The sequence below is a fragment of the Leptopilina boulardi genome, unplaced genomic scaffold (genome assembly GCF_019393585.1).
Source record: "Leptopilina boulardi isolate dan_hultmark-lab unplaced genomic scaffold, ZJU_Lbou_2.1 LbouV2_32, whole genome shotgun sequence".
Lineage (NCBI taxonomy): Eukaryota > Metazoa > Arthropoda > Insecta > Hymenoptera > Figitidae > Leptopilina > Leptopilina boulardi.
This window is the reverse complement of record NW_026137885.1, coordinates 752,959-768,096: the sequence shown is the minus strand read 5'-3', so window position 1 is coordinate 768,096 and position 15,138 is coordinate 752,959. Positions and strand designations below refer to the sequence as shown.

Below are 15,138 nucleotides of genomic sequence, written 5' to 3'. Positions count from 1 at the left end.
CTCATAAATGTACCTTTCATAAAAAAATTCCGAGGTTAAATTCCGTATGTTTACAATATATATATAATCCTATGGATCTACTTTTTTTCGATTTGGAATATATGTATACAATAGAGGTAAATTGTTGAGCCTTGTACGGATCTAGAAATCCGATTAGGTATTATATGTCGCCTAAATATGTTGTCGAAACTATATATATATATGTATATGCAAAATTGTATGCGAGTTTATATATATGAAATGAACGTGGGTTGTATACTGTATATAGTTTGCAAAATGTATCAATGTGTGTATATAGTATATGAAAAGAGGGTAAAAAAAAAAAAGATGTGAAACGAGCTGTCGGGGACAGCTGGTGGCAGGAATGTGGGTTAGGCTCCCCATAGGTGGGCCGCTCTAATTATGAATTAATTCCTGAATAACGGTCGAACTCGTGCGACATTCGAACCACGGCCGCGAGAGAGGTGTTCGAAACACGAGAGCTTCCAAGTGAGGATAGAGAACGAGAGTATATAACGCAAGAGAAAAACCGGTCCTAGAACAAGAAAGATGATAGTGGGTGTTCCGGAAGTTCGATATATAATTCTCCGGAAGTTTATCATTTCAAAACCCGTTTTTTTCCGTTTTACTTCTAAAAATTAAGGACCAAAACTAATAAAATAGTTAAAAATTAATTAGTTATCAAAATTTGGTTTTAATAAAATGATTTGTTACAAAAAATCTATTCTGTTGTCACAACAAAATTTTACTTGTATACCAAATTTTACAACAAAAATCCTTTTTTTGATTGTGTTAATCAAACAAACAAAATTTTCTTAAGGCAACAAAGAAATTTTAGTTTTTAATTCTATACTAAAAATTGTCCGAATTTTTGATATAGGGAATAACAACCAAATGTTTTGTCAAAACCAAACCCCCCCTTTTTTTTAGTGTAAATGTTAAATAAAAAAAATTTACGAATCCGAAGTTGTATCGTATAATAAAGTATGTATTAGACAAGGGAAAAACATAATTAGAAGACGAGTTGATAACATTTAATCTATATACTGCTTAAAATAATTAATATATGAGGAATTCGTGACAAAGAACACTCGATCAATTAATACTTCAAAAGAGGGGGGTTGAAAATGATAATGAATGCTATTATTTTCACGGGACTAAAACGATACGATCAAGACGAATTTCTATATACAAGTATATACTGTGATTTGAAAAAAAAAAATTATCTTCGTTTCAAAGAAATTTTTTTAATTCAAATAAATATTTCTTTAATTCTTATATCAAATATAAGAATTTTTTTTTTTTTTTTTTTTTTTGATTTACACTGTAAAACAAAAGGTATTAATTTAATACCCACTTTAGGTACTAAATTGTTATTTGGTTCTATATTTTGATACCTACACTCAGAGAAATGGTATATTTGTCTCCGAGCCTACTAATTTATTTATTTGTTGCAAATATATTTTATTTCATTGAAATAAATAATTTATTTGAGGCAAAGAAAAATTTATTTCTGACAAATAAAACTTTTATTTACGCCAAATAAATAAGTTAGTAGGCTCTGAGATAAATATACGTTTATTTAACTCAAATATATTTTATTTGGTTCAAATAAATCATTTCTCTGAGTGTAAAATCGGTACTATTTTAGTACGTTCTTTTTACAGTGATAATGAAAAAAATTTCTTTCATTTAAAGAGAATTTATTTGAATTAAAGAAATTTTCATTGAAACTAAAAAGATTTTTTTTTTTATTTTGTTTTAAAGAAATTTTTTTTTATTTTAAATGAAAGAAAACAATGTCAAAAAAAAAAATTTGTTTCTTTAAATCAAAGAATAATCTTTTGTACCATAAATTTTTTTTTTGATCAAAATATCATATGTAATTTACGAGAATATTTATAATTTGTGAAATTACAAACAATAACCTTAAAAGCTGCGTTATACAAAATCTTAACTACTTTTCTTATCACAGAAAATTAAAAGGCATTAAAATAAGCTGCAACGCTTATTATTTTAATCCAATTTTTCTTATTTTAATACCAAAATGGATTAAAATAAAAATTGGATTAAAATAATAAGCGTTGCAGCTTATTTTAATGCCTTTTTTCTTATTGACTGTCGGTAATGTAGATTTTACATTGACATAACCTAAATTTTTCTCCAAAATGTCTTCCCTCGAAATATGGTTTGAAGAAAAATAGAAAAAAAATGATAAAATTTTTGCAAAAATAAGCGAGAAAAATTCTGTTACATATATATAAAGTGACGGTGAAGTTTTTAGCAATTAAGAGTTGGAAGTTCTTTAGAAATGTTTATGCATCCTGGAAATTGCATTTTGACGCCGCGCGCCGGATCGTTAAAACGGACCACTATATATATATGTATGTATTTTACAGCGAGCGTCATCGCATTCGAGGAACGCGAAACTAAGGCTTTTTTCTGCTATATAGCAAATGAAAGAAGAAAGAAAATAAGCGAAGAAGCTATATATATATATATACGAGATCAGGGGAGAATGGCGATTCACGTCGATAATTAAAATCGATAATTATCGCAAGTTAATAACTGGTCGTTATCGTTAACGAATATAGGATTCTGTATATTTTATTTTCATTTTCAAATTGGGTGGGTGTGTGTAAAGACATATTATATTTATAAATATATATAAAAGAACAAAAAAAAAAAAGGATAAAAAATTACATGGAAAGAAAAGCAAAGTCACTGATTTAAATTAAATTCTCTTCTATTGCGGTCAATAACAAGTTTCCAATGTAAGAAAATTGAAATATTTTTTTTTTTTCTCTAAAAAAATGAAATCGCTTTTAGAAAATTTGTCTATTTTAACTATTTTTTGAATTGATTGAAATGATAAATTAACTGGTTTATATAAAAATAAAACTGGTTATAATCTGATTAATATGATATAAAACTTGTTTTTCAAATGTACATGTTTTATTTGAAACAAATATAATATATTTAAGTTAAATAAACGTATATTTGTCTCACAGCCTACTAGTCTTTTTTTTTTTATTTAAATCAAATAAAAATTTGATTTTGAGACAAATATATCATTTCTTTGGCTGTAGTTTTAATATTCTCTAAATCTGAATTAGTAAAAATGTTTACTAATTTGAATTAGTGACTCACTTTTTGCTTTTGAATTAGTAAAATTTTACTAATTATTAGTAACTTTTACTAATAATTAAATTAAAATTAAAATTAAAATTAAATAAAATAAAATAAAATTATTATTTTATTAAATTAATTAAAATTTTACTAATTATTAGTAACTTCTACTAATAATTAGTAAAATTTTACTAATTCAGAAGCAGAAAGTGAGTCACTAATTCAAATTAGTAAACATTTTTACTAATTCAGATTTAGAGAGTAACTAAATTAGTTACTAAATTACTAAAAGTTACTAAATTAGTAAAATTTGACTAATTATTAGTAACTTTTACTAATAATTAAATTAAAATTAAAATTAAAATTAAATAAAATAAAATAAAATTATTATTTTATTAAATTAAAATTAAATTTAATTAAATTAATTAAAATTTTACTAATTATTAGTAACTTTTACTAATAATTAGTAACTTTTACTAATAATTAGTAAAATTTTACTAATTCAGAAGCAGAAAGTGAGTCACTAATTCAAATTAGTAAACATTTTTACTAATTCAGATTTAGAGAGTAACTAAATTAGTTACTAAATTACTAAAAGTTACTAAATTAGTAAAATTTGACTAATTATTAGTAAAATTTAACTAATTCAGAAGCAAAAAGTGAGTCACTAAAACAAATTAGTAAACATTTTTACTAATTCAGATTTAGAGAGTATCTTTTTAATTTATTTTTGAAAAAAAAATGATTTTTTTTGGGGGGTGGGGGTTAGTTTAGGAATTCGTTGATAGGTTTGACCCTTGTTTGAGAAGTTAAAAGAAGTGAATATATATCTTTCGTGCACGGCTGTACCACTTCGGGGCAAGCAGTAAAAGGCCTAAAGTTTTTAATACTTTCAGTTGTTTTTATGGCGGCTGGCATTTGCTCTTTTTTATTGTTCCCTTTCGCGATGCGTGAGAGCAAGTGAGAAGAAGAAAAGGGTTTAGGGGGCGAGAGGAAAGAAAATAGAAGAAAGAGAGAGAGAGAGAGAGAGAAAGAAATCAGTCAGCCCTCTCTGATATAGGGAGACCGCGTGAAAAAAATCCCATAAACCAGTAAAAAAGGTCTTTTCGGCCAGAGGGGATAGTAACGCTAAAGAAATTCCTCTTATGATGAACCACACATGATTTTCTTCATCTCTCTCTCTCTTTTTTTTTTTTTTTTTCTTCCATTTTAAAATGCGCCCTCGGCCCTTTCTTTTCTAATTTCTTTCTCTTTCCAATTTTACCCGTTCCATTTTTACTTAGTTTCATTTGAAATGTAACCATTTTTCATACATTTTTTTTTTTTTTTTGTTTTTTTTAAGTACCGAGATTTTTGAGAGATGTCAGACGCGGCTCGTTTTTCCTCCATTCTACGAAATTTGCCTTTCGAGGGTGAATCTCGACTCTTTTATAAACCTTCCGTTGACTTCATCGACGCGAACACGCGGAAAAACGATGAGACGAGACGTCAAGTGACAAACGAGAGACACATGTGGCATATCTTCTTCGTATATATATGTTTATATACGCGTTACGTTTTGTTAATATATACAGCGCGGACGAGAATGCACGCGAAAAACATCGACCTCTTTTATCTTTTCTCGACTCGCGAGATGTATATTGAAACCGATAATGCAGCATCCTTGCGAATATTTACCAAGTTTCAAAGTGCTTATTATAATTGTAGTAATAATGATAATTGTCTATTGTTCTAAGTCTTGTCTCATATATATACATATTGTCAAAAAAAACAAAAGCGCATTTAAAAAAAAAATTATAAAACAAAAACAATTTCAAACTCCGACTTCCTAGAAAATAAAAAATTAATTATGATAAATTATTAAAATAACAACAAACTCTACACCTTGAGAAATGATATATTGTTTCAGAGTCAATTTATTTGTTTCGAATAAATTTTTGTTTCAAATAAATTTTTAATTGATAGCAATGTAATAATTTTATTTATGACAAATAAATTTTTATTTACACCAAATATAGAATGGGCTGAGACAAATATACGTTTATTTAATTCAAATATAAGATAATAAATATATATATATATATATATATATATATTTTTTGTTCAAATAAAACATTTCTCTATATATACACTCAGAGAAATGGTATATATTTGTCTCCGAGCCTACTAACTCATTTATTTGTTGCAAATATATTTTATTTCATTGAGATAAAAAATTTATTTGAGGCATAGAAAAATTTATTTCTAACAAATAAAACTTTTATTTACGCCAAATAAATAAGTTAGTTGGCTCTGAGACAAATATAACATTTTTTTAACTCAAATATATATTTTATTTGGTTCAAATAAATCATTTCTCTGCGTGTAAATAAAATTGACTTATTAAAAAAAAAAAATCTGATCGAATTAACTTGTGTGATGAATGTGTTTAAATATTTGTAAATGCAAAAATTTTACTACATCATTATTAACAATTGTTTTATAAATATTTCAACTATATTGTCACAAGCGGTTATAGCACAATGCAATCATATTTATATAACATATTGTATTTGTGTTATACGCACGTCTAGAATGAAAGAATTTGCAGGTGGTGTGCTATATTATTGAATGAAGGAATCACACTGTCATCGAATTTGTAAATCAATTTGTAATGAGATTTATTAATATTATATTTTTTGATAAAAAAAAAAAAATTTTATTAGTTAAGAATATTTTTAATATAAAATTTCAAAATTTTGTTTTTTTTAAATATTTTCTTTACAGAGAAATATACAAGTTTTAATTGCAACCAAATATATTTGAATTAAATAAATATATATTTGTCTCACAGCCCATATATATATTTGACGTAAATAAAATATTTATTTAAATCAAATAAATATTTATTTAAATTAAATAAATATATTTATTTAATTTAAATAAATATATTTATTTAATTTAAATAAATATTTATTTAAATTAAATAAATATTTGTTTAAAACAAATAAATATTTATTTAAATCAAATAAATATATTTATTTTACTCTTATATAGACAAATATATATTATTTCTCTATGTATTTTTTATTTCTTTATATATTTGTCAGGTCTCTTGCAAATTAATTTAAACGCAGCAAAATGTTTACTGTAACTAGAAAAAAAGGTATACATTATAAAGACTTGTTGTTGACAAAGTACCTTGGTTTAATTAGACACGCGATGTTATCAGTCTAGTTATCTAATTTAGATATATAGGAATTAAGATTAAAAGAAAATCTTTACAATTTTATAAGCGCAGTAGCTTTATAACTTGTCAGTATTAAAATTTGCGTCATTGAAAAAAAATAAACAAAACTTTCTTTATATATATATATATATGTTCTGTAAAACGTTGTTTGCAGTGACAGCGACATGATTATCGGTCCAACTTACGATATACTGTATTTATACTTGGACATACTTTAATTCAATCCGTCGATTTGGCAAACGCCGTCAGACTCCCTTGTTATATGTTGAGTGAGTCACATGACACTCTCATTAAACTCACTCTGAGAAAAAAAAGGGGAAAGTAATTGATTCAATTGGTCCTGAGATTTTTTCACTCATTTGACAGATTCTTCACATTTCTTTTTTCTCATTCAATTTAACACTTTCAATTATATATATATATATATATATATATATATATATATATATATATATAGTTTTCTTACTGTTTAAAAAATTAAAACTTCTTATTTTCTAACTGTAAGAATTACACTCAGAGAAATGGAATATTTGTCTCCGAGCCTACTAACTCATTTATTTGTTGCAAATATATTTTATTTCATTGAAATAAAAAATTTATTTGAGCCAAAGAAAAATTTATTTATGACATATAAAATTTTTATTTACGCCACTCTCTAAATCTGAATTAATATAAATGTTTATACTAATTTGAATTAGTGACTCACTTTTTGCTTCTGAATTAGTAAAATTTTACTAATTGTTAGTAAAAGTTACTAATAATTAGTAAAATTTTACTAATTCAGAAGTAAAAAGTAAGTCACTAATTCTAATTAGTAAACATTTTTACTAATTCAGATTTAGAGAGCAAATAAATAAGTTAATAGGCTCTGAGACAAATATACGTTTTTTTAATTCAAATATATTTTATTTAATTCAAATAAATCATTTCTCTGGGTGTAATAAAAAAATTAAAATTTGAAATTAGTGACTTACTTTTTGGTTTTATAATAAATTTTTCCTAATGTGATAGTATATATTTTTTTTTTATTATATATAGTTAAATTTTTACTAATTTAGAAGCAAAAAGTGAGTCACTAATTCAAATTCGTTAAAATTTTTTACTAATTAAGTAAAATTTTACTAATTCGCAAAAGCACATTCAGAGAAATGTTTTATTTGAACCAAATATAATAGATCTTAGTTAAATAAATATACGTATGTATATTTGTCTCACGCTGCCTAATCTATATATATTTATTTGGCGTAATTTAAATTATTTAAATCAAATAAAAATTTATTTAAATCAAATAAATATTTATTAGGCTTCAGACATGCTTTTTTTAAAAATACTTTTTAAAAATTTTTTCTATTAAAAAGTATAATATTATCTCGAATATATATATATAAAGAAGGAAAAGAAAATTTCTTTTTAAATGAAAGAGAATAGTTTTTTTTATATATGAAAAAAAAAATAAAACTACTATATATAATCATTGAAGTTCTATTATATATATATACTTTCTGTAAGATATTATATTGTCGTTAAAGAGATTTTGACATTTTAAAAAATGTTTTTCGTTTCCCGCAGTCTTAGAAATTGATTTCAACTGATGAATATAAATGATTATTATAAGTTTTGAAATATATAATACTCAGAAATATATATATATATATATATATGTTCGTGAAAGGATTTGTTGCCTATATACAAAATTCGTGGATAATTACAGTATTTGAATGGAAAAGAAATATTTCTTTTCAAAACGATTTATTCTTATTTCTTTTTTTTTCTCTTAATTTTATAAAGTGTATAGAAAAAAATTTTTAAAAAAAAGTAATTAAAAAATTTAATTGTCTAAAAATTCTATTTTTGTATATTTATACTTTTCTTTATACTCAGAGAAGCACGCAGAGAAATGATTTATTTGAACCAAATAAAATTATATTTGAGTTAAATAAATAACGTATATTTGTCTCAGAGCCTATTAACTTATTTATTTGGCGTAAATAAAAGTTTTATTTGTCAGAAATAAATTTTTCTTTGCCTCAAATAAATTTTTTATTTCAATGAAATAAAATATATTTGCAACAAATAAATGAGTTATAGTAGGCTCGGAGACAAATATATACCATTTCTCTGAGTGAGTGATATATATTTATTTTTAAGAGCCAAATAAATATTTATTTGTTTCAAATAAATTTTGTTTTCGTCCTAAATTTTTTTCCCCTAAATAAAATTTTATTTGTGATAAAATTAAATTTTTTGTTATAAGTTAAAACAAAATAAAAAGTTTATTATTCCTCTCGAGACAAATATATATACTTATATATTTGAATCAAGTATTTTTTTTTTATTTAATTGAAATATATATTTATTTGTTTCAAATATATTTTTATTTTCTATTAAATAAATGAAAATAAAATATTTCTCCCGGTTTATTATATATATATATATATATATATACTTAATATTGACATTAATTTTACCTTTAAAGGGATTGGAAACAATTTTTTACGGGTAATTCTCGCCCCTATATATATATATATTTGAAAAAGTATAATTCTCCTGGAATTGGCCTATAAAAACTAACATCCGGATGTCGCGCGACTTCTCTCGCGCGTTTAAACGACATTACCAGGAGATTTGTAAAGGCAAACATCGCCACGGTCGTTTATTAGATTAGTGAAGAGTGAACGTGCGCCTAAGAGAGCAAGAGAGAGAGCGAGAGAGAGAGAGAGAGAGAAATAGCATGGTAGCACTGAAAGTTGTAAATTCACGATTCTTTAATCTTGGTAAACCACCAGCCTCCATCTTTCCGCCCCCACCACCCCCCCGTACCCCTTTTGGCACAGAATAAAGGGGTTTACTCGCGGGGCCACCTTATATTGCCTTTATGGAACCAGCAGTAAATCTCGCTGACAAACAATCATAATTTTCGAAGAGCTAACACAAAAACAAGAGAGAGAGAGAGAGAGAGAGAGAGAGAGAGAGAGAGAGAGAGAGATTCTTTAAAGGAGAGCCGATGCCAACATGAAATGCGACCGCCTCCGCGCCTCCAATTGTTTCAAGAAGTTTTCTTCTCTTCGCCTCCAACCCCCCTTTTTTTGAGTCCCACGGCCGTTTTAGAGTTTTACTACCCTGTCGTTTCTCTATATTTAATAAATTCTCTCTGTCATGATATATATATATATATATATACCTCTTGATAATAAGTAATTTGTTATTTCATTATTTATTACACGCGCACACTATTTTTCAAATAATTTTGAAAATTCAATTTATCATTTCATTTTTACTATTATCAATTCTACATGGAAAAAAAAACTTTATCTATGAAACAACGATATATTTCTCTATAGAATAGTGAAAATTTTCGGTGTTTTAGTGAAACATATATATATATATATATATATACAGAAAATTAAAAGGCATTAAAATAAACTGCAACGCTTATTATTTTAATTCATTTTGGTATTAAAATAAGCAAAATTGGATTAAAATAAGAAGCGTTGCAGCTTATTTTAATGCCTTTTAATTGCAAATATATTTTATTTCATTGAAATAAAAAATTTATTTGAGCCAAAGAAAAATTTATTTCTGACAAATAAAATTTTTATTTACGTAAATAAGTTAGTAGGCTCTGAGACAAATATACGTTTATTTAACTCAAATATATTTTATTTGGTTCAAATAAATCAGTTCTCTGGGTGTATATGTGAAATTATAAATTTCTATATTTAAATGAAATATATATTTTGTATAGAATTTAAAATTGCATATATTGAATTTTTTTTTTTTTAAAACAAATATTAACATCAGTTTGAGAATAAAGATAAAGTGATTTTTTTGTTATTCTCAGATGTTTTCCAGATGTTGTTGGATTTTTCGTGAGAAACTCGAGTAAAGAATAAATTGGTCTCTTTCTGACTTTTTTTTTTTTTTTTCTTTAGGATTAAAAAAAAACCAAGTTATTTTAAAGAAATTCTTGTTCTAGGCGTATAACAGAAAAAAAACTATCAAATATCAATTAAATAAATATAAATATACATATTTATTTATTTATATTTAGTTATTTAGTAATTAAAAAAATATTCTTTCATTTCTTTCTAAAATTATAGTTTGCTATTATATTAACTAATTTTTGAGAAATAACAGATACAATGAAAAAAGAATTTATTTGATACAAATAATCGGTAACTTCTCTCAGTGAAATGTTTCATTTGAACTATAAATATAATATATTTATGCTAAATAAAAGTATATTTGTCTTAGAGCCAACTAGCTCCATTTATTTATATATATATATTTGTCGTGAATAAAAATTTTATTTATCATAATATAAAATTTTTATTTAAATTAAATAAATAATTATTTGCAACAAATAAATAATTATTTGCAAACAAATAAAATATATTTGAGTTAAATAAACGTATATATTTGTCTAAGAGCCTACTAACTTATATTTATTTGGCGTAAATAAAAGTTTTATTTGTCACAAATAAATTTTTCTTTGCCTCAAATAAATTTTTTATTTCAATGAAATAAAATATATTTGCAACAAATAAATGAGTTAGTATAGGCTCCGAGACAAATATATACCATTTCTCTGAGTGTATAGCAATAACTGTCATAAAAGCTTTTATCATAAAATTGAGCATTGTCCTCTTTTTTTTTTTTTTAATGAATTTTTGTATTTTTGCAAATTATAATTAAATACATCGAATATTGCGTAGTTTTGATCGCCTCAGGGCTATAAACCTATTCTACGAAGTCAAGAGAATCCGAGGAACGCATATAAAGCGTGACTCGGTTTTATAACTTGTATGGTTCCTGTGTGTCGTGGTAAAGCTCTCTCTCTCTCCTTCTCTCTCTCTCTCTCTCTTTGAGAGCGCGCGAGCTCTCAAGTTTTAGATAAAACGAAAAGAAGAAATCCTTGTTTTATGGCCCGTCTAGCTCTAACACAAGTCTTCTTATTATATTATAAACTATATGGGAGAAAAACAATTAAAGACCAAGTAGCTATATATATATATATATATATATATATATATATATATATATATATATATATATATGTATAAGTCGGATTGTAAGAGAGCTCTTAAAAAAATTTTACTTTTTTAGGAAATCACTTCTCTTCAAAAATTTCATATTTATGTAAGAATCTCGTAAATTTATATATAAAATTGAAGAGATGCTTATTTTTCTTTATGACGATTTTTACGACTTTTCCATGACTATTCTCAAAATGTAATAAATGTTATGAAAGTGGAATTTAAATTAATTTTTTTCCTTTAATTTCAATACAAATTTCGATAACTTTATTTTGTATTAAAAAAAATATTGATTTTTAGATAAAAATTAATTTTGTTTTTGTTGCTTAAATTTTAATTTTGAATAAATAAAAAAATAAATAATAAAAAAAATAAATAAATAAAAATAAATAATTTAAATAATTTTCTTATATATTTAATTATGGAATAATTTTTTCTCAAAAACGAAGGAAGAAAATTATATCTATATATGTGACATGAAGAGGCTTTTAAGAATTTGATATTTTTGACATTATGTAATCATTGAAAAATGTTGGTTTTTTTGTTTTAAGAAAGTTTTTTTTTTTTTTCACTTTTTTCTCAAGTCGCGCTATTAGATGACGGAAACTTTTACTACTTTACCACGTGTTAACCATTTTATGACATCATTTATATATACATGAATAAATACTCAAGATTTTGGAGCAGAGAATATTATTCAACTCTTTTGATTTTATAGATGAAAATTTTTTTTTTTTTTTTTCCGAAACAAAATTCCAATCAACACTTTTTTGTTAGATCAAATTTATATTGAATAAATTTTTTTAAAATGATTTTTATCAACATTCGAAAATAGTTTTGTCAAAATTGTTTTCCAAAAAAAAGAAACTTCACAGGAAAAACAAAGTGTTATTTTAACACCAGAATTGGTGTTAAACACGCAACAAATTTTACCCTAAATCTGAGTTAAATTTTATTACCCGCAACAAAAATAACACCAGCTTTTTTCTCTGTTTAGAAGTCATTTTATTGGGTTTAAAATCATTGGTTTTTAATAATTTAGAGAAAATTTGGCAAAAAAGTTTCAGTGATTCACAATTTGGAAAAAATAAACAAAAAAAAAAAAACATTGTTTCTAAGTAAAAGGGACTATCCATTATTTCCTTGAAAGCGCGCACGAGAAAACTGAACTAACTCGCAAACATCATCAGTTCATGCTGATGAAATCAGAAATCTTGCTAAAGAAACTCGTCATTTCTAAGAATCGCAAAAGCGCAACATATATCCTTTTCGCACCATATATATATAAAAAAAAAAAAAAAACTACTACCAACCACACGGAAACAATCACGTACCTCGCGGGAATCCCAGTTTTCACGTGGTAGCACTGCACCATAGTTTCTTCTTTGAAATTTGCACTTTTTTTTTCTATATATACACCATCTTAAATCTCTTATTTAATCAACTTTTTTTATAAAAAAAACTAGTTTTCACAATTTTTTTCCAACACTACTACTGGTTCGAATAAAATCCGAACAAACACGAGACACTTGTGGCTGGTGGGAGGGGGGGGGGGGTGGGTGTGAAGTTTTCAATAATAAAAATCCAGAGATCTAAATTCACAGCCTAAAAAACAAAATCAGTTTTTTTGAAAAAAAACACATTTTTTTATTTAATTTCAAGTTTTTGCCAATTTTCCTTTTTTCGAGGGTTGAATTTTAATTTCACTTTTGAAAAAAAAAAAAAAAAAAATTTACAACCGGAAGTGACTCGCGAGACCGGCTTTTGTATAGAAATTTTTCGACTTTCGAAGACAAGCGCGGCGACTCTCACCTTGATGGACGAGCGACGAAAGCCGAATTGTCCCGGCGGCGCAACTCGCGCGTGATCGGGGGTGACGATTCACGGGCACTTTGGTAGCCAAGAATCACACAAAGTGGGACGGCGGCACTTGGCTCGTGGGTGGGGGCAGGAGGAGGGTGCCAAAACAAAAGGTAGGGGAACACTTGTAGAAGGGGGGGGGCTCTTCGTCTAAGGAGGGACGACAATCGTTTCTCTTTCGCTACTGCAATTCAATCATTTTTTGTTTCCAAAGAGAGATGTTGTTTTATTTTCAAAATATTTTTTTTTAATTTATAAACAAGATTGACATTTTTTTAATTTTTTTTTGCAAATTTTTGCTTTGAAAAAAGAAAAAAAAATTTTTGTTTATAAATTGTTCAAAAATTGTAAATGAATTGAAAAAAAAAGAAATTTTTTTTTTAAAATAATAAATTTACAAATGAATTTGCACGTGCGCGTGGCTCGAGTAGCGCGAGATGACTGAAATTCCCCTCCATTGAAGATTTTCATGATTTTAGAGGGAGGATTATTACCCCCTCCACATAGACTGTCAGTGTTACCCCTCACGCGATTTCCCCACCAGTATTCAATGGAGGGATTTAACAGTGTATTTCCGCTCCGCCTCCTTTGTGAAACTTGGCTCTTTCTCTTCACTCGTTGCTCCCACCTTTTTTCATTCTGTCTCACTCGCTCTCATTTTGATGATGAGAACTGAGCACCGCCTTGATGTTTTTTTTTTTACCCCCCTTGTGTAAAAGACAGAAAGAGAGAGAGAGAGAAATTATTTTTAAAATCCACGTGCTTGATTTTTTTTTCTACAAGGGGGTTGGAAAGTATACATATATATATAGGGGAGAAAATTTCACCCTCTAAAATGAGAATTCAACGTCCAGTGAGACTTGCGAAAACGGGGGTGGCTTATTTTTGCTGCTACCCTTCTCAACATTGACCACTCCTACTTTTTTTTTTTTTTCTACATTTGAAAGGATGCTCTCTTCGATATATGATTGGAATGTATGTAGATTTGAATTTTGAGATATGGGTTACAAGTGTTCGTGCAGTAAATTTTATTTATTTTTGGCGGGAAAGATTGAGCTCATTTGAATTTTTTTTGATAGATGTTAACTTTCGGATTGATTATGTTTTACAAAATATGGTTTATTTAAAAATTACAGTGAGAAAAAATTTATTTTATTCAAAATAATTGACTATATATTGAAAAAAAAACTTTACAGAAAATTAAAAGGTATTAAAATAAGCTGGAACGCTTTTTATTTTAATTTAATTTTGCTTACTCTCTAAATCTGAATTAGTAAAAATGTTTACTAATTTGAATTAGTGACTCACTTTTTGCTTCTGAATTAGTAAAATTTTACTAATTATTAGTAACTTTTACTAACAATTAGTAAAATTTAACTAATTAGTAAAGTTTAACTAAAACTCACTTTTTGCTTCTCAATTAGTTAAATTTTACTAATTGTTAGTAAAAGTTACTAATAATTAGTAAAATTTTACTAATTCAGAAGCAAAAAGTGAGTCACTAATTCAAATTAGTAAACATTTTTACTAATTCAGATTTAGAGAGTATTTTAATATACCAAAATGAATTAAAATATAAGCAAAATTGGATTAAAATATAATAAGCGTTGCAGCTTATTTTAATACCTTTTAATTTTCTGTGTTTATCTGGAACACAGTGATATTTCTAGAACAGCGTAAACTTTCTATATTAGTGAAAAATCTACACGGAGAAAAAAAAGTTAGCCATATTAGCTAAAATTTAGCTATTTTAGCTAACCCTATTTGTTATTAGGACAGCAATTTTCGTTAGCTAATACAGCTAAAAATTAGCTACTATTAAAATAGTTTGCTGTAACAGCTAAATATTAGCTACTGTAGCTAAAAATTAGCTATCCATATAAT

General features: G+C 25.9%; 1 protein-coding gene across 4 annotated transcripts in view; it reads right to left on the bottom strand.

The window, feature by feature from the left end:
• The window catches only part of LOC127284252 (uncharacterized), a 116,204-nt gene extending 102,794 nt beyond the window's left edge, over positions 1 to 13,410 (bottom strand). For all 4 annotated transcript variants that reach the window (XM_051309608.1, XM_051309611.1, XM_051309609.1 and 1 more), the window contains exon 1: positions 12,729 to 13,410. The gene's annotated coding sequence lies outside the window, so the exon portion shown is untranslated. The remainder of the gene's footprint in view (positions 1 to 12,728) is intronic.
• Between the last annotated feature and the right edge of the window lie 1,728 nt (positions 13,411 to 15,138).